General features: G+C 35.0%; 1 protein-coding gene across 6 annotated transcripts in view; it reads right to left on the bottom strand.

The window, feature by feature from the left end:
- The window catches only part of LOC150108632 (uncharacterized), a 516846-nt gene that overhangs the window by 482504 nt on the left and 11168 nt on the right, over window positions 1-23174 (bottom strand). For 4 of the 6 annotated variants that reach the window (XM_090390898.1, XM_090390894.1, XM_090390899.1 and 1 more), the window contains exon 1: window positions 213-474. The exons of the other annotated variants lie outside the window; for them this stretch is intronic. The gene's annotated coding sequence lies outside the window, so the exon portion shown is untranslated. Of the gene's footprint in view, window positions 1-212; window positions 475-23174 lie in introns of those variants that run through there. 6 annotated transcript variants of the gene reach the window in all.

Consider the following 23174-nt stretch of genomic DNA (forward strand, 5'->3'; position numbering starts at 1 on the left):
TATTCAGAAGGATTTGCATACTGCGAAAGATATTCTTTGTGTTCCTGTTTGTCATGATTCATTTAGTCAGGAAAATATAAGTTCACTAGCATCATAGCTTTCGTTGTTTTTAAAAAAAAACAGCTAATTCAACAACCACTAATCTGCTAACAACGCCATAACATTTTTAAAAAATACATTTAGCTCCGAAAGAAATGGGTAAAATAGCTTACCTGAAAGGAGTTTACTTTCATCTTACATGTCAGCTTTCGTGATGTGGTGTTGTTTTAGTGTATAACTAGTCTGGCTATAACACTGAACATACATATATATTATAGCATGTGTACAAGAACGGGAATTTTCTCACTACTACTTTAAAGATCTGCCGATATGATTAGAGAAGTAAAAAAAAAAACATTTAATGACTTGCTTTAAGCTGACAATCACCTAGATATAAACTAAATTATTATGCGGACAGTGAATTTAGGTGATAAAAATATACTTTCCATTTTTCAAATAACCCAAATCGAACTACGATGAAACTCTTTTTTATATTTAGTACATATTTTAAGTACCAGGATTGCTAATGTCAAATTGGGGTTACTTGATTGGACTATGGTTCTTGTTCTTTTGTTTTAATATTGATTATTGGATAAAGCTGCTAGCTCCAAACTTGTGAATACACACTACACAAACATTTCATTACAACGCATTTGATTGGCTTGAGACTTTAGCTTTCTTCACGTGAGACACGTGATGATGTTAATGTTTGTTTAATATCGTTGTTTTCGTTAGAGGAGCTACGTATGCAATTTTATGAATTTCAAAAAAAAAAAAAATGGTCTTGTGATAATACTTAATTACTAATGACTGTTTTGAATTTAGACGTTTTGATTCTAAAACTATGCAAGATTCTACTTCGAAATTTCGATGCATAATTTTGAATATTATTTGATCAAGCAGCAGACGATCAAGTATTTGATCGTTATCTCTAGATATGGTTAACCCTAAGATTTATTTCAAAGCAAGTTATACGATCTTATAATGTAGGAATCATTTTCGAGTAGCATAAAATTTATTACTACTGAAAGAGAACCGGAACAAAGATTCGCCCTGAGAAATTTATTGCAAACAAAAGGATGAGAACAAGAAAATTTCTTAAGTATAATTTGAAATAAAACTTATGTTGAACAGAATTTCTCGATTTTGTCAGTGATAAAACAGAAATATATAAGTATTTTACCGTACTTTAAAAGCATTTTTTAAAATAAATTTATAATCACGATTTTAAATTAAACATTTACCTAATCTTAAATGTAAATAAGGGTATAAATAATTGAGTTGCGATGGCGTATGCGTTTATAAAAAATTACTCTAATTAGATAATATTAGGATAATTTAAAAAACACATAAATTGCAAACATTCATAGCAATAGCTGGAATCAACTTCGGGGTGCAGTGTGTATTAGAGAATAATTTAAGCTCTTAAGAGCTTAGTACATGTGCGATTATCTCGATATTTAAAAATATAAGGGAGAGAAGCCGTAATTTAGTCAGGCTCAAGTACATCTCCCCAAACGAACTGCAGTAACTTTCTGAAATTTTCATATCTTTTGAACTGTTTCTCCTTCTAATGGAATTCTGCGTATTTTATTGAAGAAATATAGAACGTGTGTGTGTTGTGTGTGTGTGTGTGTGTGTGTGTAATGCGAGCGCGCTCTGGAGATATGAAAGCGAAACATCAGAAGATATTAAATATCTTAATAACCTACATTTGTAATACTTCCCAAGATATGAAATATATGGTGCACAACTGTAATTCAAATATTCCTTCACGAGCAACTTCCTTCCGTTATGCGTCATGCAGAGAAAGTAGTCTGCCAATGATGGGCTTTCGTGCTCATTAACAATAACTCCCCTCTCTCTCTCTCTCTCTCTCTCTCTCAATCTCCATTTGGCTTAAAATAAATACAGTAGTATTCATATTCCATTCGGAGATATGAAGACTTCTGTACAATCATGCAAAAGGAAGTGCGATTCAATTTTGTTATAATTATTCTCGAGAGGTTATTCCTTTTCAGAATCAGATAGTTAACAATATTTGCATTACCAACTACCTCATGTTTGTTTGCATTATAGTTGAGGTAACTTTGTCTTACTTGAATATACGCTATATTTTTGAAAAAGGATGCCTTAAGTTGGTATATTAAGTATCCTACTAACACTGAATCTACTCTCAGTAAGGGGGGGGGGGAATTCAACTGATCAGAGGTTAATTGTTTTTGAATTTCATTGACGAAATTCCATGATGAACTTAATCCATATTATATTACTCTGCTTGGAAAGAAATCAACGGACACTACTACCATAGGCAGGCACATCGTGCTCTGTAACGAATCACGTGTTTGTAGCCGGTATAAATTGGAGGAATATGATGCTCCCAAGTCAGTGCAACCGTATCCAGGTGAAATGGCTGCGAAAATGGAATTGACGGAGTGTGAAAGAGGCGTTGTGATAGGATGCCATATTGCAGGCCTATCTGTCAGGCGAATTGTTGACAAATTAGTCCATCCCAGGTCAACAGTCAATGATATCGTACTGAGATTGAAGAGCAAGAAGTCAAGTGCAAGTGCTACCCGCAGTGAACGACTCACCACACTCGCCGAACGTGACCATAGGTGCTATGAAGGATAATATGTAAAAACCGCCAGAATGACGAAGTTCCGGGCATTGACTGGAACTCTGCACAAAAACATTCAGAATATTCAACATGGGTTTCCATGGTCGGACCGCAATATGCAAGCCCCACATTACCCGGACCAACATACAGCGTTGTATTCAGTGCTGCAAAGAGCGTGTACAGCGGGACGTAGAATTTTGAAAAGCTGTGTTATGGAGCGATAAATCACGCTACACCCCTCTACCGAGAAGATGAACGGGTGTGGTTGTGTTGATCTTTTTATGCTAGTCTGGGTTTCACCAAGGCTGTAGACAGAGTGGAAATCGAGATGACGTTTTTGGAATTGAGGCGGTTGCTGCCTGGACAATGCAGTCTGTTACATACCTTACTGCTTCACTCATATGAGTTTGACTGACTATATCAGCATTAAATTTTGCAAGATGGGAAAAGGTATTCTAGTCAGCCTGGTCTATTTTTCCATAATGGACATGCGGGTAGCAGAGCATGGTTCGTGTGAAGACGTGCAAATAACAGGAGAATGATCACATGTTATCTTCGACATCCCACGTGAGCAGTGGAAAATGGCAGGAGAACAGATTGTAAGATCAATCTGCAGAATATGAGTGGAAATCAGCATATGGAAGAAAGCATTGTTTTCTATTCAAAAGAGAGAAGTCGTTATTGTCATGAATTCGTTCAATAGATACGACGTCGTCCATTTGTATTGGCACTACCCCACAGAGTTTGTGCCCATTAAAGTCACCCATAAGAAGTATGGGTTCAGGCAGTTGTTGCAAGATAAGGTTATCAAGATCGATTTCAGGATCACTTAACTCAGCACACGGTGGTAAATAAATTAAACATATTATAATAAGAAATCCCACGGATAAGCTAATCGCTACTGCTTCCAGAGTAGCATTAAGCAGGCCATGATGGAAAGGAGTATAACTGCCCAATATGATATCTACTTCTACCACTTTCAATTCTGTCCTAGCGTACAACAGTGAAATTCCTTACGATAGGGTCCTCATTAAGTCTTAAATGTTTCCTGCAGACAGGGAGATTTCTGCAGTAAAATCTTTATATCATCGATACTCTTGCGAAATCCACGGCAGTTTCATTGTAAATTTTTTTTTATTATTTTAGCTTTGTGGGCTTGCCCAGTTTTCGAGATGTTGAGGGCTTACCTCCGTCGGGTTTATATTTATCAATTGATTTTGGGGAGTGTGGACGGCCACTATCCATCCCTTCCTCCGGTAAAATATTCAATATATCTGATGCCTCAGGGCCAGTTAGCAAGTTTAATTTACTTTCAGTGGACACCAAAGCACCCATTTTCTCTTTTTCCCTGTGGGGTTATCTGGTGGCTTATCTTTAAGTGATATCTTTGCCATAATTTTTTGACAAGTAAATTATCATCAAATAGAACCATTTTTGGAGTTGTTTCTGAAGTGAGACCATAGGGCATGTGATTGATGCGCTCAACAGAGAAGCACTCGCGATCATAAAGTTCAGGTATGGTGAAATATACATACGTGTTTGAGATGCTCTTGACATTTTCTTTGCTGCCACCTTCTCAGCATAATAGGATCTCAGAACACGTCTAATGGTGACTAACTTCCTTTTTGCATCCTCATATGATATATTTTGTTCTGTTTTAATTTCTTGTATTTCGTTTTCATCTTTCCATTTCTGACATGTACCGGAGTAAGTTGGGTGATCCCCTTGATTCATTTAGCTTTCTTTGCAGAGCAAGATTTGTTATGCTTTTTACTACCACATCGGGCGCAGGTGATAAAGCCACGACACGCAGTTCAGACATGCCCATATTTATGACATTTAAAACATATTAGCTTGTAATCAACAGGAGAGTTGAGATACCCTGCTTTTACAGATGTTGGAGGCTTAAGTGTATAAAAAATAAGGATGATGTTCCTGGTATGAACCAGGTGACCATCCCTACGTATCAAGATGCGCCCCACACCTGTCACTCCCTGAACTTTAATCTCTGAACATATCTATTCATCAGGAAAAACAAGGAGATCCCATTCTTATATCGCTCCTCTACAAGAATTGAGTGTTTTATCAGGTGTTACTGTGATTGGTATTCCACCCATTGATGTTGCTTTCAGGAGTTCTCAGAATGTTCCTGACATGATATTTCCAATAGATATCACCAAATTGAATTTAGATAGTTTTGGTGAGTCAACTGGAGAGCTTTTTGTTAGAAGGAAGGGTAATGAATGTAGTAAATAGAAGATCTGACGTAGTGCAAGGTGATGTGAATGAGTAAGAAAGGGTAGAAGAACTTGTGAATGGAGAATTGAGTCATGAGTAAAAAAGATGAGAAGGCAGGTTGCAACACAGACAGGGAAAAGGTGAAAGTTAGCGTGAAAGGAGAGTCACCTCATGAAAAATGTGAATGCTGTATTCAAAAGTAAATGTGTGAGTGGGAAAGGAAGGACAGAGATGGCCTGGGATGGGAGGTAAGCGTTTGGGTTTGGGGAGAGTTATAGGATCGGTGGTAGTATAGAAGAAGAGTTCGAGGAGGGTACTGAGGAGACACATCTTCAAAGTGGTGTATGTAGGACTTGTTTTAAAGTCAGAAATAGTCTATTATGCTTGTATACCAGTGCCAGAAGTACCTGAAATAAGGAGCGTAACTGTTACATTGATTGGTCTATTCGTCCAAAAATCGTCGTATACTAGACACTTGGTTAAATAAGAATGATACCCAAACAGGAACAGAGATGATGGGTTAAGATATTTTTCGTGAAGACAGGCAGGAAAGAAGGAGTGGGGGAGTGCTGTTAATGATAGCAGAGGAGCTATGCCCATTTAAAGTGGAGATACAAGGGACAAATAGTAGGAGTGGTTTTAAGGAGGTATGGTGCGAGATAGAGGTGGATAGGATGAAATATTTAGTTTGATGGGCAAGTTCTTCGCTAATAAGAGTTCAAGGGAAAGTTCTTCCCCACATATAATACTTTTCATACATTTTTGAATGTTCAAGAGCTGCATAAAATATTATTTTAAAATTATATTTATAAATAATAAAAAATACAACTGTATAGTAGTCCTACTCACCAAAGAAGAATATGTTTAATCTCTACTCGTTGAAGGTTCTGATTGAGTTTTCATTTGTGCAGTTAATAGTTTAAAATCTGGCTGGTAGGATGTCAAAGCTGTTCTAAGAAGCTCAGTGAGGTGGCTGTTAGTGAGGATAGCACGATGTTTTGACTTGACAAATTTCATTGCAGAGAAGAGAGAGAGAGAGAGATTCACAGCAGTAAGTTGTCAGGAGGAAATTCAGATGCAAGTTTTTTATTATTACATTCATGGTGGCGCTTTAAATTACTGGCTTTAAAGTGGCTGATGGTTGTATAACAGACAAAACACAGAGCCTTTTCACCCTTAAGAGTAAAAGCAAGATCGTCCCCCCCATTGTTGAAACTCTCTCTCTCTCTCTCTCTCTCTTCTTGTTCGCATTTCCGTTTTATACTCTTCTGTTGCTCAGTCATCTTAAACAAGGGTTTTATAATTTTCACTGAAATCAATCTTAAGTATTTATTAATCAGGAAAGTACTTATCTGCACTACACTACACTACACTACACTACACTAGTTATGTTTCGCTACCACCACAATCGCGTAACCCTTTTGAGCGGTACCATTTAAAAGCTAAAAATTTAAAGTTTCAAAATATCTGTTTTTTTTTTTTACTTATCTTTAAAGCATTTACGAAATAAAATATTCTAATATTGGTACATACTATAATACTATAGATTATTAATATAAAAGTTTAGGGGAAATGGCAATGAAAACCAATATTGTCTCGGGAGCCGTACAGAGCAAATTTGGGAGCCCCAGTTTGCTCACCGTTGCTATAGACCTAGAAATGTGGAGATGGAAAGTGAAAAGGAAATGCATAGACAAATTATCCTAGTAAATAAGAAAATAATGATCATTATTGGTGATTTCAATTATGGTAATATTGATTGGAATGAAGAAATGGCAGCTGGGAGCAAAGAGAATGAATTTCCTCTAGTACCAGTGGGTACTAGAGGATATACGGACTCAAGAGTGTTGGATCCGATCATCTCATCGGGTGTTTGTTTTTATAAATAGGGCTTCAAATCTTTCACCCGTCGGTGAGAGTGAACATGACGTGATCACTTGTAGGATGGCTAACCATATGAAAACTTTTGTTAGAAAGGGATACATGTGGAGCTATAAGGCTGGTGATTATGAGAAGCTTAGGAGACAGCTTCTCATAATCTCTTAATTCTTGCGAATGTGATATCATGCAGATGAATACAGTGGTAGGGAAGGAAGGAAGGAGGAGGAGGTACTCATAGTAAGTGAACATGAGGTATATGAGGAATTGAGTAAACCTGAGGTTAATAAGTTAGTAGGTCTTGATAATATATCATAATATATCACCGCGTGTTTTAAATGAATGTTCCAAAGAGTTAGCAACACCTTTGACATACCTTTTTAAAATGAGTCTTGCACTGGGCCGTGTTCCAAAGAAGTAGAAAAAGGGTTAAGTCCTTCTTTCATAAAGGAGGTGATAAGACTAAAGTATCGAATTATAGACCAATCTCTGTGTCTAGAGTTGTGGTTAAAGTATTGGAGAAGTTAGTCAGAATGAAGATTCAGAACTGGGTTGATAATAGTAGCATTCTCTTTGATGATCGGCATGGGTTTACTAAGGGAAGATCGCGTTTTAGTAATCTGTTTACCTATTATAACAAGGTGACGAACACATTGGATAAAGGTGATGCACACACAGTGGTATATTTAGATTTTTCAAAGGCCTTTGGTAGATTGCCACATGATAAGCTGGTGATGAAACTGGAAAGCATGGGGGTAGAGAGAAAGAGAGAGAGAGAGAGAGAAAGGATAAGTATGTTGGAAAAGAAGGGTTGTATTTCCTGTCTGATAAGTATAGGCATCAGAAGTTGTGTATGGAGGAGCGATATCCCGGAAGAGGTAAGTTAATAGTGGTGTACCTCAGGGATCTGTTTGGGGGACATAGCTATTTAATTTATATGCTAATGATATCGGGAGGAAATATGAATGGTGATAATCAGTTGTTTGCAGATGATGCAAAGTTGGAGAAAACAATGAGGAACAAAGCAGATGTCACGACTTTACAAGTGGACTTGAATGCGGTGGCTAAATGGGCAAGTGATTGGAGTCACCAATTTGATCGGTGGCTAAATGGGCAAGTGATTGGAGTCACCAATTTGATTGGTGGCAATACTTGGAGGAAGTGGTGGAAATGAAAGCTCCAGGAGTAATTGTGGATAAGTAATTCTAGAATCGTGAAGACAGCAGAACAGATTATGGCAATGACGAGGAAGACACTGGCGTGTAGAAGTAAGGATAGTCGATATGGGACGTTGTTAAGCCCCATATCGACTATTGCGCAGAGATTTGCTCACTTGGTTTTCAAAAGGATGAGGAAATATTGGAAAAGGTCCAGAGACGATTGACTAAGGTGGTCTCTAGTCTCTGGAATGCTGAGTATGAAGACTGATTCAGGAAATGCTAATTGCAGAGACTAGCGAATAGGAGGTGTGGGGGATATAACTGAAACATATAAATTATTAAGTGATTGTTACCGGATTAATATGGATGATGTTTTACATAGAATTGGGAAAAACAAAGGGTAAACAAGAGGCCATTCGTGGAGGCTGTACAAGGAGGGAGTGAGCAAGGAAGCAAGAAGCAGATTTTTTGCATGAAGATTCCTAGGTGAATGAAATGCATTGTCCGAGTGTGTGTGAAAGAGGAGAATATATTTAAGATACGGTTTGATGAACTGCGTGTGTAACAGTTGGACCTCCTGCGATGAGACACGTGACTCCACAGGAGGTCTCATGATAATATATATATAATTATGGAGTAAAGCCATAGCTATCTGATTAAGCCTATTTTCTTTAAGGAAAGTAGGCTAAAATAAAAAGTCATAAAAACATAATCAAGGCAAATGACATTCCACCTTAGTAACAGCAAATTCCGAAAATCAATCCCCCCACTCGTTAATTGCTGCTTATTATGATTAAATATCCTTCATCTAAAAAGGATTTGAGTAGGTCATTTAATGCTCTCCAGTAAGATGAAAGTCTCGAGGTTTTTTTTGAAGGAAGAATGATACGATAGTTACAACTAACTAGAAGATAAGAACTGAAGAATTATAAGAATTACATCGTATATGTCTTTTAATTTTTAACAAAAAAAGATTATAACAAAAAAAATTCGTACTTCTGCTATTATAATTAATATTTATATCACACATCTTATTTCTATTCTTAGTTAACAAAGTTCACAGTCAAAGATTAAAAAAAAAAAAAAAAAAAAAAAAAAAGAAGTAACACAATAATCACAATGCTAACCGGCGTCAATTAGGTCGTGCCCAAAGGCCTATGAATCAAGTGAATATCGTAAAACGTGATATGCTCCTTATAGTATCGTTTTCCGGAATTTAGATATAGTATCAGGAACTTTCTGTTTCCTACACATTATTATTATTATTATTATTATTATTATTATTATTATTATTATTATTATTATTATTATATACTGTTGAATCAGTTTAAGACAAGCTATGAGAATATAAGCTCGCTCACTGTCTTACCTAGTAACTATTCCGCTCACTAACTTTCTCCTTGAAAAAATTTATGCCTCACTCTCTTATGTACCATACCTTTAAATATATTTCAAGAATATTCTCTTCCCTTCCTCAACCCTTTGAAAAATATACCGGCATTTCTCTGATAAAATCCTGTTAACACTTTATTTGTCTCAATCAAGCCTTCCCTCTTCTGTCTATTTACCAAGGTCTGCAAATCACATTCATTCACTCAACCTATCATTATAGCCAATATTCCACAAACGAACCCGACACTGCCTTTGTTATCCGCCTCTCAATTTTTGCCCAAGGCTTGCTCATTTCCGAGAAATCCAGGAGGCTAAATCTATGCACATTAGTCCAGATGTGGTCTAATCAAAGCCTTGTACGGTAGAAATGACCACCTCCATACGTTTCATTATTCTTCCAACACTGCCATTGCTATTTCAAATGTTGTTTGAAACTAACAGGGGGAAAAAAAGTTGCCATCGCTACGTGAGTGAACCAGTCGCCAATACACAGAGATTTTCGAACGTTTTCCTAATGGTCGATTATTATAGGACTATTATATTTTCCTCTGAAATGTAGACTAGCATGCATAAGTTTGTAATGGTCAGTTTATTAAGATAAATAACAAATCAGCTCATTGCATAAAAAGAAAAAAAAGGATATACATTATTGCCACCATGTCAGCTAGACATCACGCGATCGTCTTAGCATGATGCTTCAAATGAAGAATTTATTATTCACATTTCAAATAAGCATGCTATGGTCTGAAGCTAAAATGGGATACTAAATAATTTACGACGAAATAAAACATGTTATTATTCTAATGTTCTTTTATATGATATTTATTCGCAAACGGAAAATATGGCAAAATAAATGCAACACTTCCGCTAAAAATTCCACATTCAGCTCGCCGGGGAAGAGTATAATACTTGGAATCATTTCCAAAAGTCTGGATCAGGAAACATTTATTACAAAAAGAAAAAAAAAATGTCTGCAGTGAGATTTTAAACTTTACAAATGTTCAGTTTGAGAACTGTCAGTTTCCAAATATATTGGTAACAGTAAATGAGTTCTTTTAATGGTGTGCGTAAAATTTGCACTTCAAATGACTCAGTATCTGATTCTTCATTTCGAATCATGAAAACTGACTGTCACCAGTGCCAACTAGTATTCACGAATATTTAAGTTACGTCGCAAAACAAAAGAAATTTAGTGGAATATAATGCAGGGGAATCTGTAGAAATAGTAACATAAGTCTACCACAAAGAATCAGTTGATCGTTTATCTTTTCAGGAGAATGTTAATCACTTCATGCATCCATAATCCATAACTTCACTGTCTATCAGCAGATTCCGTATGGTTACTCTGCACTTCACGCTGGTGTGCTTCATAAATTCTTGACAGTTAGCCCTATTGTAAGCTTTTCTTGAGATTTAGCTCTCCGAAGACTAGTTACTTCAAGCATAATCATGCTTCCATCCCACTGAGGATCTACCACTTTATCTTTTTCCAGGATTTTATTAGGTTCCAAGTTTCACATCCATAAGTAGCTACTGAAAAATTTAGCTGCTTCCAAAATCTAGGAAGTGTCTAACTATAGTTATAGCTATTCCTAATATTCTTCTGATGTCTTCTGAACAGTAGCTCTTCACGTTGATAATGAATCCCAGATACTTACATTTTCTGATTTTTTCAGTTATTTTTACTAATATTAAGGTAAAGATGTTTCTTAGGGCCTTCTCTGTTTATATTTTCTTCAAGAACCATAATCTTTGCTAGGGTTTCCTCTTTCCCCTTGTCATTACAAAGGAGTACTGTATTATCAGCGCATCTCAGAATAAACCCTTCTGCTATCTATCCTAATTGTCATCTTCAGTCTATCAAGTGCTACCTACATCATGTCCCCAGCATAGATGCTGAATAACAGAGGAGAAATTAGGCAGTTTTGCCTAACTCCCTTGTCTATCTCAAGTCATTAAGTTAATCCAGCACCTATTCTTACCGTGGCTTATTGCTTACTGTACAAGTTAGCTATCATCCCGATATTGTGTTGAGGGGAACCCATTACTTTCATTGCGTCCCACAATTTCACATGTTGAAAATAGTCAAAAGTGTTTGAGTAGTCTATGAAGCACATTCCCAAAAGAAGTCTTAACTCTCTATTCTTTTCAAAGATCTTCCAAGACAAAGGATATGGTCTTATAATTGAGTTAGATGTTTTTTTGGTGTGTCTTGTATTATAATCTTCATTTTCATCCAGAAGATTTCAGGCGCGTTCTCCTCAGTCTCCAAAAGAGCATTCAACCTTTCTGCAATTTCTTCCATGGATCCTCTTGGATGTGGACTGACTTGAAAGGTTTTCAGCGTTTCAGTTTTACTCTGGCTCTTGCTATTTAATGTTCTCTGCCATAATAATAACTAATCAGTTATCATGGGAAAATCTGAGCTGTCTTTCTCCATGGACCAAACCTATCACACTCAGGCCCAACTGTCATGCTCTTTCCAGCTTTTGCAGTGAAGTTTCCTAGAATGAAAAAAGCAGCCAAAACCAGTCAAGTTCTATGGAAATCTGTAGATTTTCAAAGAACTCCTTACTCTCTTCATCAGGTCTATCTATACGGGATGCATAAAACACTTACATCCAAGAAGGAATCTTTCTTGACCTTTCGTATTAAAGCTACTCCATGATGCTCTGATTCTCCTCTGAGTAAACAACTAGCTCGTCACCCTGCCTTCTGAAATGACCTCCATTCCATTTGGTCTCTATAATTTTCATGATGTCAATTCTGTATCTCTCTCTCTCTCTCTCTCTCTCTCGGGTATCAATATCAGATGCGTTCTCTGGACAGCCATAAAAGCCATCTGAAGTATGTGTATAGATGAGTATGTTTTACATACTTATAGATGAGTATGTAAAACTCATCTATAACTCTCAATTCATAACAATACTGTTCTATATTGGAGACTGCAAATATACTTCTCTTATTCTTTCTTATTCTTAAATCGAAGCAACGCTTTTAAGGTTTCCCTCATCCGCCACCTGAGGAATGTATTTGGTAGGAGTGGATTCCCAAGGAATTCATTCATAAAGATGGTTAATGATAGTAATGGGAAGCACTTCGTTTTGTCAGCGTCTTCAAACTGTGGAATTAATATAATAATAGCTGGAGCAAGTTCATCCAGGTTTGTTGTTATACGGGGAAACATTGAGCTTAATGCACAGTCTCCTAAATCAGATTCCTGTCTATCCTTAGCTTAGCCCAGTTCAAATCTTGAAAACGCTTTAGATCCAGCTCTCTTTCCATCCGCTTAGACTGTGCATTAAGGTACTAATTTTCATTAGTACCTCGTACTCAGTGTTTGTGAGTGATTTCGCTGTGTGCTGTACACCGTTCTCCTGCTAGTTTGTTTATTTGCTTGTTTGTTTGTTTAGTTAATTCACCCTTGGCTGAACAAGCTTGGGTCTTTTCCACAGAAAAAAAGGGTACCTACTGAGTTTTTCTTTGGGAATCTGCTCTACGGGAGACGGTAGCATATCCAGCTACGATATTCCTGTTACATTTTTCAGCTCAAAACTGAGAAGCGTACCTCTTGTTCACATTGTTTTTTTGGCTCATTGTCACCAAAGTAAACGTTCTTTAAAGTGAACCATTATGTATGATAGAGATCCGAGTATCTGAAGTAAGAGAATGATTGTTATATAAAACTTATTCTAACTTATATATCTAATCTCTGTCGCAGTTGGTCTCCAGAAATGGAACCCGTGAGTGTAATGCAGTTATAGAAAAACTATCCATTATTTAAAGTGTGTATCATGCAATTTAGAACACTAAATTCAAAAAATGCTTTACCCCAAAGACAACATCTCATAGTATTTGTATTTCCTATGAACTATGCATAATTTTCTGCCAAGCGGCCTTCTGTCTGTATATCACAAATAGTGACGTTCTTCTGATTTTAGCGATGGAAAAAAAACAATAACAATAGCTAAGAATTATTTATATTAAGTAGATGTTGAATCCAACATTATTTCAAAGCCGAATAAAGAAATTACAAGAGTTTCGTGCCAAATATAGAAACTATAAAAGTTTCGGCGGATCCAAGCGTAAGCAAACCCTTCATGACAGGAGTCACTCGTATAAAGGTGGAGTAAGTTCTGATCACTATCCTTAGTATTTCCCATAATGTAAAACACATCTCCTGTTGGCTCTTTATTTCAGTAATAGCTAGGAATTTAACAAAGGAAAAGATTCGATAAAAAGTCGAAACTGCAGTATTTTATCGTTTCAAAAAAGAAAAAAAAAATTGCCTTTGTTTGAATATTATCATGATATGAGAAAAAAAAATAAACTGCTTATATTTCTGTAATTTTATCAATAATTAAATTCCGTGGTTATCTTTGATGTTTCATTTCATCTTTTTAAAAATTTTTTTTCTTAATTTTTCAAAATCTAAAGAAATGTAACATTTCCCCTTCACTTCTGTATATGTCTGTGTGTGTTTATTTTATTAGCTCTGAATATTTGCTTTTCACTCTTGCCAAAAAACCAGTCCAGGGAATAAAAAATAAATGAAATATAATATAAGAGCATCCGATGCTTAGTCGGTTTCGATGATGCCCTTTAGTTAGAAAGATCTAGGTTCTGATCCCGTCTAGAATGCAAAAAACATTTATTCAGAGCTTTGCAGCTTAAGGTGAATGAGTTAGTCTCATACCAAAGTCGGGGGTTTTACCTCCCGGAAACTCTGCTTTTTTCATCCTGCAAAACAAGCAAACCGACCCAGAAAAACTCACGCAGCTGACAATCATAATACAGTATACAGATAGGATTAACCGCAGTATAAGAGCGAATTAAGTTTCAAAAGGTGGCAAGTTACTTTGTTATGCAGGCCATTGAGCCTAAAGCAAGGGAAAATGGGAACGATAAAATAAATTTTAACCTTTTCTCCCAAGATTGATTGTTAGTTGAAATGAAGTATAAGTCGATGTTCACTAGAAATCTGAAAGAACATTACAATTCAAAGGGGGAAGCGGGAGAAGAGAGAAAAACAAAGAAAAAAAGTTCATATTTTGAAATGAAAATCAAAAAATAGTACGAAGTGGAAAGGTGCAAATTCTTTTACTGTCCATTCTCCTGATTCATCTATCTCCATAGGGGTGCGGATGGGTCATAATCGACAGCACAAAATATCGTCTCTAAAGTGAAGATTGGCTAACGAAGGGGAGTAAGTAGTCGATTTCAGCGAAAATCTTAAGTGTAATCAGTAGGTGATTCAAATTATGATAATATTATGTTGCTAATCGTAATATTTAACAAAAGTTTACTCATTTTCCAGAGCAAATGAAATCTGAAACATCATAAAATCTTAGTTCTGTACTTTAAACTTTGGATGCATCACATCCTACGTGATTTACAAGTGTATAGTAGTGTGTTATCTATCCGCCCTCCTGAGGAACTGCTGCCATCAAAGTGTGAAGGTTCTATGAAGTTCCTGCGTTTCCTTCAAGTCTGGTATTCTCGGATATCAACCCCCCATTCACTGAAATGGGGGGATGAAAAGGGGGGAGAGGAAATCCTTCCCTGTAGTTCAAAAGTAATTCTACTCGCTTAACGATTCTTAAGCAAGAGTTTTAGTTGTCGAAACTGGCAATCAAAATAATCCCACGTAAGCGTAAATCCATAAACATACAGTACACAAATTCCTATTCTGGTTCATAATAATATCTATTACGGGGTTGATTTTGAGTGATAAATGCCATTGTAGAGGAGAAATATCTGATAAATAACATTAGATAATTATGAAAATCATGCATGTGGACAGATTTCAAATATGGAATTTCCTAAGAATCGCTGTGAAGCTTAGAAATTCCATAGCAGAACAAGCTACTCCTGGAATATTATGCGCTACATTTACCTGCCTGATGACAGTTGCCATATAGGTATATTCGGCAAGTCAAGCTTGAATGTCATAGGAAATTACACTATAATGACTGTATTCAATTAATACTTTCATGCAACAAAAAAAAAATGAATTATGAAAAAAAAAAAACTTACACTCCACTAACAAGTACGCAAGAATACAGAAAAGCTGGCTAGCTTCAAGCAGCTGACTTCTGCGTGACTTAATATCGGTTCTGGGGGTCATTGATGTATTTGTTCCAAAGAACACGTCTTATTGTAGTTCTTTGACGTTTCTCTTTGGTAGTTTTAATGGATTTCCTCATTTGATTTGCAGAGATAGAAGTAACATATGACACTCGCATTGATGTAATTCTGTTTCCTTGACAACCACGTAATAAATCATGGCTGTAAAAACTGTACAAGAATACATTGTATGGATTTTGCAGTCTTTTCTCAGGTTGAGAAAGAAGAATGGTCTTCATTTGTGCGGCAAATATCCACTATCCATTAACTTTATTCAAACTGTGTCACATTATGGAAGATTAATTTATTCAATGAAGTAATCATAGATTAAAGATCGGAGACTGTAAAGATTTAATCTACGATAGCATTAGACGTCTTTTTGTAAGATTTTGGATTTATGTTAGCCTAGCAACAATTTCAAACAACTACTGCATAGTAACATTTTATAGCTTTCTTAATTTTAAGACAGCAATATTTCCCCTTCTCTATCGTATAAATTTTAGTAAAAAAAAATCATAATGGCAATATAGATTGTGTAGAAAAATTGTGAATAATATTTAAAAGTACATAATTGGTTTAAAGATTAAAATATATTTCATTATTTATTACATTTATTCATAAATAATTTATGAATAAAATTAAAAATAGCTGATGGATTTCATAAGTCTAAATATTTATTTAAATAAGACTTTTAAATTAAGTTGCCTTTTTGCTGTTAGAAAATAAATTTAAAAGAAAATTGGGTTTTCTTAATGCATAAAGAATTCAAACCCTAATTAAATTCATAGTAAAAAAAATAATTTAACATTTCGTCGGTGTGACTTCCACGGCGAAATGTTACAAACCTATATTACATGAGTAGCGTTGGTGTGCTAAGGATTTTTTTCTATTTTTTCAATTTTTTTTAAATTTTTATTTAAAGCATAAACAGGAACTGTTTCATTTAATAGATAATGATATTTTGACCTTGCTTTCGAAGGTTTTAAAAACAAGTTATACGATACTGATTAACCATTGTTGAATACACGGAAGATTAATAGCCAAATACAGTCGTGCTTAGGAAATGACTACATTTGTGAGTATTAGTATTCGTATTGTATTCATGCCAAAATATCATGACTTTAATTTTTTTTTTCAAAATGCCCTAAGGGAGAAACTGAATTTAGGGAGTGGAGTCTTATTTGACAGTCTTACAGTCTTATTTGAACCTTACAGTCTGCAATTTTTCTCTTATTTTCAACTTATCGTGGGTGAAGTTTCATGGGAAAAAAAAAAAAATCAAATTTTCTTTTGATCTGGAGCCAATGTCCCTGCATACATAGACTACTACCACGCTATAATACAGACAAGTAGAAGTACTTACGAAAACTGGTTTTCTCTTAGCACCTAATAAAGTGGTGAACAAGTTAATGTAAATGAATTTATTTACCAATTAACTTGAATAAGAAAGTCTGGAATATTATTTCTCCCTTTCTTAACAGTGCGTGCAAACGTTAAACGAGAAAACTTCAGACTTCGCATTTCTGAAGAATGAAATGGCAGTTTAATTGAAGCACGTGGTAAAGATTAAACCAATGATGTACCTTTAAATGAAAAAAAAAAAGTTGATTCAGAAGTGTAAATAAAAAGTGTTGCAACAATGAGAGAAACGCATCATAAACAAGATTTAATAGCAATCTTAATGAGGGCAGCAATTTTTATTGTCATCATGTGTATTGCAGCAGTAGACTCAGAAAAATTGTCTCTAACATCCCTAATCTTAACGCACAATAATAAAAGGTTTTTCTAGTAAATAAAATCGTGTATAAGAATAGAATGGGTAACTCAGCATAATTAAAGAAATGTAATATTGAGGTGCTATATTTGTAAGGAACTGATCAGTTCAACTCATATTTGGTATTCATGTGTATGTTTTCGGCTATTCTCCTCCTCCAAATATTTTGTTTGTTTTCTCTAATTACTCTTGTGGTTTGTAATTATTACGTGACACCTCCAGGGAGTCCAAAGACTCATCGAGGGAGGGCACCTACTCTACAACTCCCTGTCTCCCACTCAGTTCACCAACTACACCAACGTCATCTACCACCCACCAGCACTAGTATTTTCACAGACAATCACAAACATCCATGTCCACGGCGGGATTCGAACCCGCAGTCTTTTGGCTGTAGAGCGGATACGCTAACCACTCGGCCAAGCAGGCCGGCCAATGGTCCTACAATATCTTTTTTTTTCAATTATAGTCACTTGATGCTCAATTGGCGCTCACCGTGAATACATGAGGCTAGTTTGAATGTCACAATTTCACTGGTCCTGCGTTGATTTACAAAAGCTGTCAAGAACTTTCTCCATAAAGTCGCTCATCAGTTTAGAGCACCTCAGATTTATAAACAGTTTATTTAGAAATGGCGTTTGGACCTTTGTTGCTAAGCAATCCACCACGTAGATCATTTCATTGTTAACAGTAGTTCCCCCCCCCCACCACCACAATGTTAAACACTGAGACAATTCCCTGTTCAAGTCCTGAATTATTTTATAGTATTCTGCATAAACATTGGATTTTAAATAAACTCAGCCATATAAAAGAATCCCTTTGGAATGAGACTAAATCGTCCACTGTCACCTAAAGGTGTTGTTAATTCTAACAAAACTTTTGGGTGGTAGAGCTGCAAAGTGTCATCATCAATTTATATTCATCAGCTACTGAACAAAACTCGTTCTTTCTCTATTGTAAAAACAATCAATGAAAATGCAGTAGATACTTCCTTGTGCAACGTATGCCTACCAGTTACCAGTGAGGAAGTTCTGTGTTTTTTTAAAAATGTCACACATACGTATTTTATTTAGTAATGGACTTGATGAGTATTCCGTGATTTGCATATCTTATCAGTAGTGCTAGTGGTCTTATGATTTTATATCTTATTGCATTTTCTGCTCTCAATATTAATGGTTTTCCCCCAACTACAAACGTATAAACGTTGATACGTATATACTGCAATATGCAGAAGTGCTCGAAATTTTCTTGTGGATTAGGTTGGCCAATCAATAAAAAAATGATTGAGCAACACTGAGCCAAAGAATGTTTCTTATACAGTATACGATTGTCTCGCTTTATACAAGTTACCTTATCAGTAGATAAGGTAACTTGTATGAGACGAAGTCTACAAAGAGATGAGTGGAATAGAACTTCCAAGTTCGGTTCTACTACCTGACTAAAGAACCTTTTCTATACTTGTTTTTTCGACTGATTTCAGAGTTAGTCTGTGTTTGACACAGATACCTAAAGTTTTTCTCCCATAAGAAATGAAAACCGGATTGTTAATCCCATACCCCAGAACAATTAGCCAGAGAAGAAATATTTGTAATACTAATAAATACTAGTTAGGATTAAGAACATCGTATTGAATGCTGAAAGATGGAGACTGGCTACAGATTTCCAAAAAGTTGGAACTAAAAGAAAGTCGCCTATTCCATTTAGGGAATTAAAAGGCTTTATATGATATTTATTTATTTATAGGATATTTATATATTCACTCCTCCTCTAGTCTGCAAACCTTTAGCCTATAAGTAATGACACTTTTTTTATTAAACTTATAAGTCACAGTAACAGAAAGTCTTATTCATACTATATAGAAAATTGTGCCTTAAATGCTTTTACTGAACATATTTCTGAATTAATACTCGTAAAAGTAACTTTTAGTACGTTATCTTGAAGTACTGCTTTATTACATTAGGCTTTATTATATTAGCCTTAAAAATAGGTTAATTATTTATCAGTCTTTTTTTCGCTATTCGTATGTGACCTTGAATAGAAGCTATATGTATCGTTTTTAATTTTGTGTATGCACTTTATTGCTGCTTTCCTGTAAATACTAAATGATAATAAATATTTTATAGGATGGAGTTTAAGTTGTAAATTTATAAATGAGCATTTTGGAATATACAATAAGCAGTAAAGTAATAGGTAATGTTTTTTATTAGATATGACGTATGCAGAACGTATAATTTATAGAGACCTTCTATAGAACGCTATCTGTAAAACAGTTTACTGAAATTTTTTATGTATGATTTAATCAAAAAATTATTATTACGTATTCCACATTTCTCGTAATTTCCACCAATTTTAAAGGACAAGCATGAAAAATCCGGATAACATAAATGTCAAATCTAGTCTACAAAGCCACATTTTCTCCCCTTTTAACAGAAGATCAACTTTCCCTTTTCTAGCAGAAAGAAACTGCCGAATCATTTGAGTCATTCCATCATCAACGATCTCGCACACAAACGATCTCTCAGACAATAAAAATCATTCTTCCAACTCCTGATCTTCTCCCGAATAACAAGCATTATTTGTAACTTGTAAGTGCTATTTGTTCTGTCATCAGTTCAGATCACAACCAAGCGTTAAATGCAGAATGATTGTGTGAGTGTTGCTATTCTGTCACACACTCACACGGTCCCTCTCATCCATTTGGTATTATAAGAATGATCTTTGTGAATTCTAAACATCATTTTCTTGGTTACGTTATAGTTTGATTTTTTTCAGTTCTTTGATCAAAACTTGTGCTGAATGCATCACCGAAACAATTCTTTCTGGTATGGACACATTCGTTCTCCCATTCCACTTTAAAGTCTTATTCATTATCTAAACTTTGGTTCCACGATAAATGTGTAAAGGCGTTATGGAGAAAAATCGCAATTGGCTTTGCATTAAAATCTCCATTTTTCTTTCTTGATTACACTAAAGTTTGAAATAGTTGCAAACAAATAACAAATTCAAAACTGATGTCCAAAAGCAGAAAATTTGCACTGGAGAAATATCACGATATTTCTCCTGAAGCTTGGAAACAGGTCCATATCCAACCTATTTCTTTACCATCAAATTACCATCCGATTAATATCATTTTATTTCTTCCTAAAGTAATGGAGAAACTCATTACTTACTCAACTTCAACATAACCTGGAAACCTCTTGACTCGTCAACAATATGGAATCCGTCATTGATAATCAACAGATCTTCTAGCGTATGTAATTTACCTGTGTAACTGCATGGAAACCTTTGGCGAAACTGAAAGGGTTACTCTTGATATCTCTAAGGCATTATGAGTATTATACAAAAGCCTGTTAAGTAAGCTTCTAACTTATTTTCTGTTTCGGTCGTTTGTAACTGAAATGTGAGCTTTCTCTCTGGTCGCACGATGTTACTGATGGTGCATAATCCTTATCCTCCTGCTTAGCAACTAATATTGGAGTACCATACGAATCCAGAGATCCAGCGTTGGTTCCAACAAATAGAACTACCGTTTTGTTAATGACTACGCCCTCCTCTTTCTCATTTGAACAGCTTACCACTACAAAATTCATTTTATTACTTCACTACAGAGTTAGCAACTTTTATTAACTTTAATGCTAGGGAAAAAACCGAAGCCTGTGTCTTTTCGTTCACTAAAAAGAACCTTTTTATTCCACTTTTACTTTGGACAACACATCCCAATGTTTAGACATCACTAGATCTACATTTCTTTATTTGAAATAACTCTAACAATTGTAATTTCCTTTTTTTTTTTTTTCATAAGTATATTACAAGTCTCGTCTCTCCGGCATCCAAGGCATTAGGTTTGTTTTTCTTTTTCTCGAGAAGGCGCTTTTCTATTGAATAATTGTTAATGACGTGATGAATACTATTCTCACATTTGGAGTTGGTGCTTCTAAGAACCCTCTAAAACTTCTCATTCAGCCAGAAAAGAGCAATTAGGTTGCGTAGTGACCCTTTTCTAACTGATTCACTTCACTCTCTTTTCACACATTTAGTTTATATTACATCCATTTTTACAGATATATTTATGGTCATTGTTTTCATCAGAATGAACATCGGTACTTTCTCCGATGCCTTCTAAATATGTTTAGGAGTCGCGCAACTGCCAGTCAGGAATCTTTCACAGTTCAAATCCCAATTGAACGAAATTTTTCTTCTTCGTTCCTTCTCTCTATTGCTACTGTTCTTTCTGAAAGTCTTCCTTCTGTATTCCCTAGAGTTCACTCTGCAAGTCTTTAAATCCAGTGTTATCTAGTTTCTTTCCTTTCCTTCATCATTCTTTCTATCCACGGGATCAGTGTATTATATGCCGAACAACCTCTCCTGAGTGGGATTATCATAAAATAAAACATCACGACTATATTTTTAAACGAGAAAATATGTACAGAAAAAATAATAATATCCATACGATCGCGTATGTAGATCTAGAAAAAATTCCCGTAATCTTTGATCGGAAATGTGTAGTTCAAAAATCCTAAGATAGGAGGAATTTATTTGAATGTAAAGTATACTTATATCTACATTATTTAGTGATTCCAAAGTGAATATTTAATCTGCCCAGAACTAAATTTAGCAAAAAATAAGTACTTTTTTCTTTCCACTATCGGTGTTTAAATTTGCTATTGGTGGCGCAATAAAGTTCAGTACGCCATATAACGTTATATAAAACATCAAGTCTTACTTCATATCCTACTATGAATGACGTCACATATGCTGATCCATTTTACCGTTGCACTAGTTTTCGATTTTTATTTCTTTACAATTTATAACTGTTCATTTAGGAATAATTAATATTTGAAAATTCTTACACATAATAAGATTCTTTATTTAAATATCATACATGATATTTCCTTTGAAAATGATGTCATTTATAATTAAAAAAAACAACAACTGATTTTTGTACTAAAAATTCTGCTAAAACTGCTTCAACTATATCAATTCATTAAATGAATATAGAAAATAAGTTGTACAATATTACTTTAACTAAAATGGGAATTACATTTAAATTTCTTTGCTTAAACGTTTCTGAGATACAAAAATATTGAAATGGTGACTTCATCGTTGACTATGTTGATTATAAAGTTACTTTACATTCATTTCACTCCTACTGCATTTGGTAGCCTCTGCGCATTCAAACATATGCTGTGATGTCAATATATGAATAGATAGAAAGATATATTGAATATGTTTCTTTCAGAATACGTTTGCATATGGTCACAAGTAAAGTAACATTATAGTTATTGATGCAGAACCTACTGCTTTAAAACTATCTTTAACTCTAACGATGTTAAGCATCGTCTTTCTTCAGGAAGTGAACAGTTTTCTATGTTATTATAATCATCTGCTTGTATTTTTTTGTCATGCACCGCACAAGATAAGAATTGGAGTTCAAATCGAATTTCCATTGGAAAATAAATTGATCATGGCATCAGAGTTTTGTTCGAATGAAAGAATAATTTGCAAATCGACAAAGTGAAGAGCATACCAAATATACATGGTTAAAGAGAAAATGGGATCCTCTTTCTGTCTCGCTCTCTTTTATTATTATTATTATTATTATTATTATTATTATTATTATTATTATTATTATTATTATTATTATTATGTAATACAGGTAAGTACATGCACTCATGCACAGTATTCGGTAACGTTTAGGCTCAGTAATTATTCCTTTATATATCAATTAAAAACATCAATTTGAAGCAGGTGGCTCAGTTCGTAGCTGAAACAGGAAAAAAAAATCCTAAATTTGCACCACATTACTGCCCACTGTATCATTATTACCAATCTAAAAGTTCATCCTTTCACACCTGACTTACGAAGCGCTACTCCCCTTCCCACCAAGGATAGCTGCTCCATTGTTTACGTACCTCTCTATTTTAGATGGAATATTTTTTCGTTCAATTCT

This window comes from Typopeltis vanoorti, chromosome 3, assembly GCF_054136105.1.
Source record: "Typopeltis vanoorti isolate ZY-2024b chromosome 3, IOZ_Tvanoo_1.0, whole genome shotgun sequence".
Taxonomy (NCBI): domain Eukaryota; kingdom Metazoa; phylum Arthropoda; class Arachnida; order Uropygi; family Thelyphonidae; genus Typopeltis; species Typopeltis vanoorti.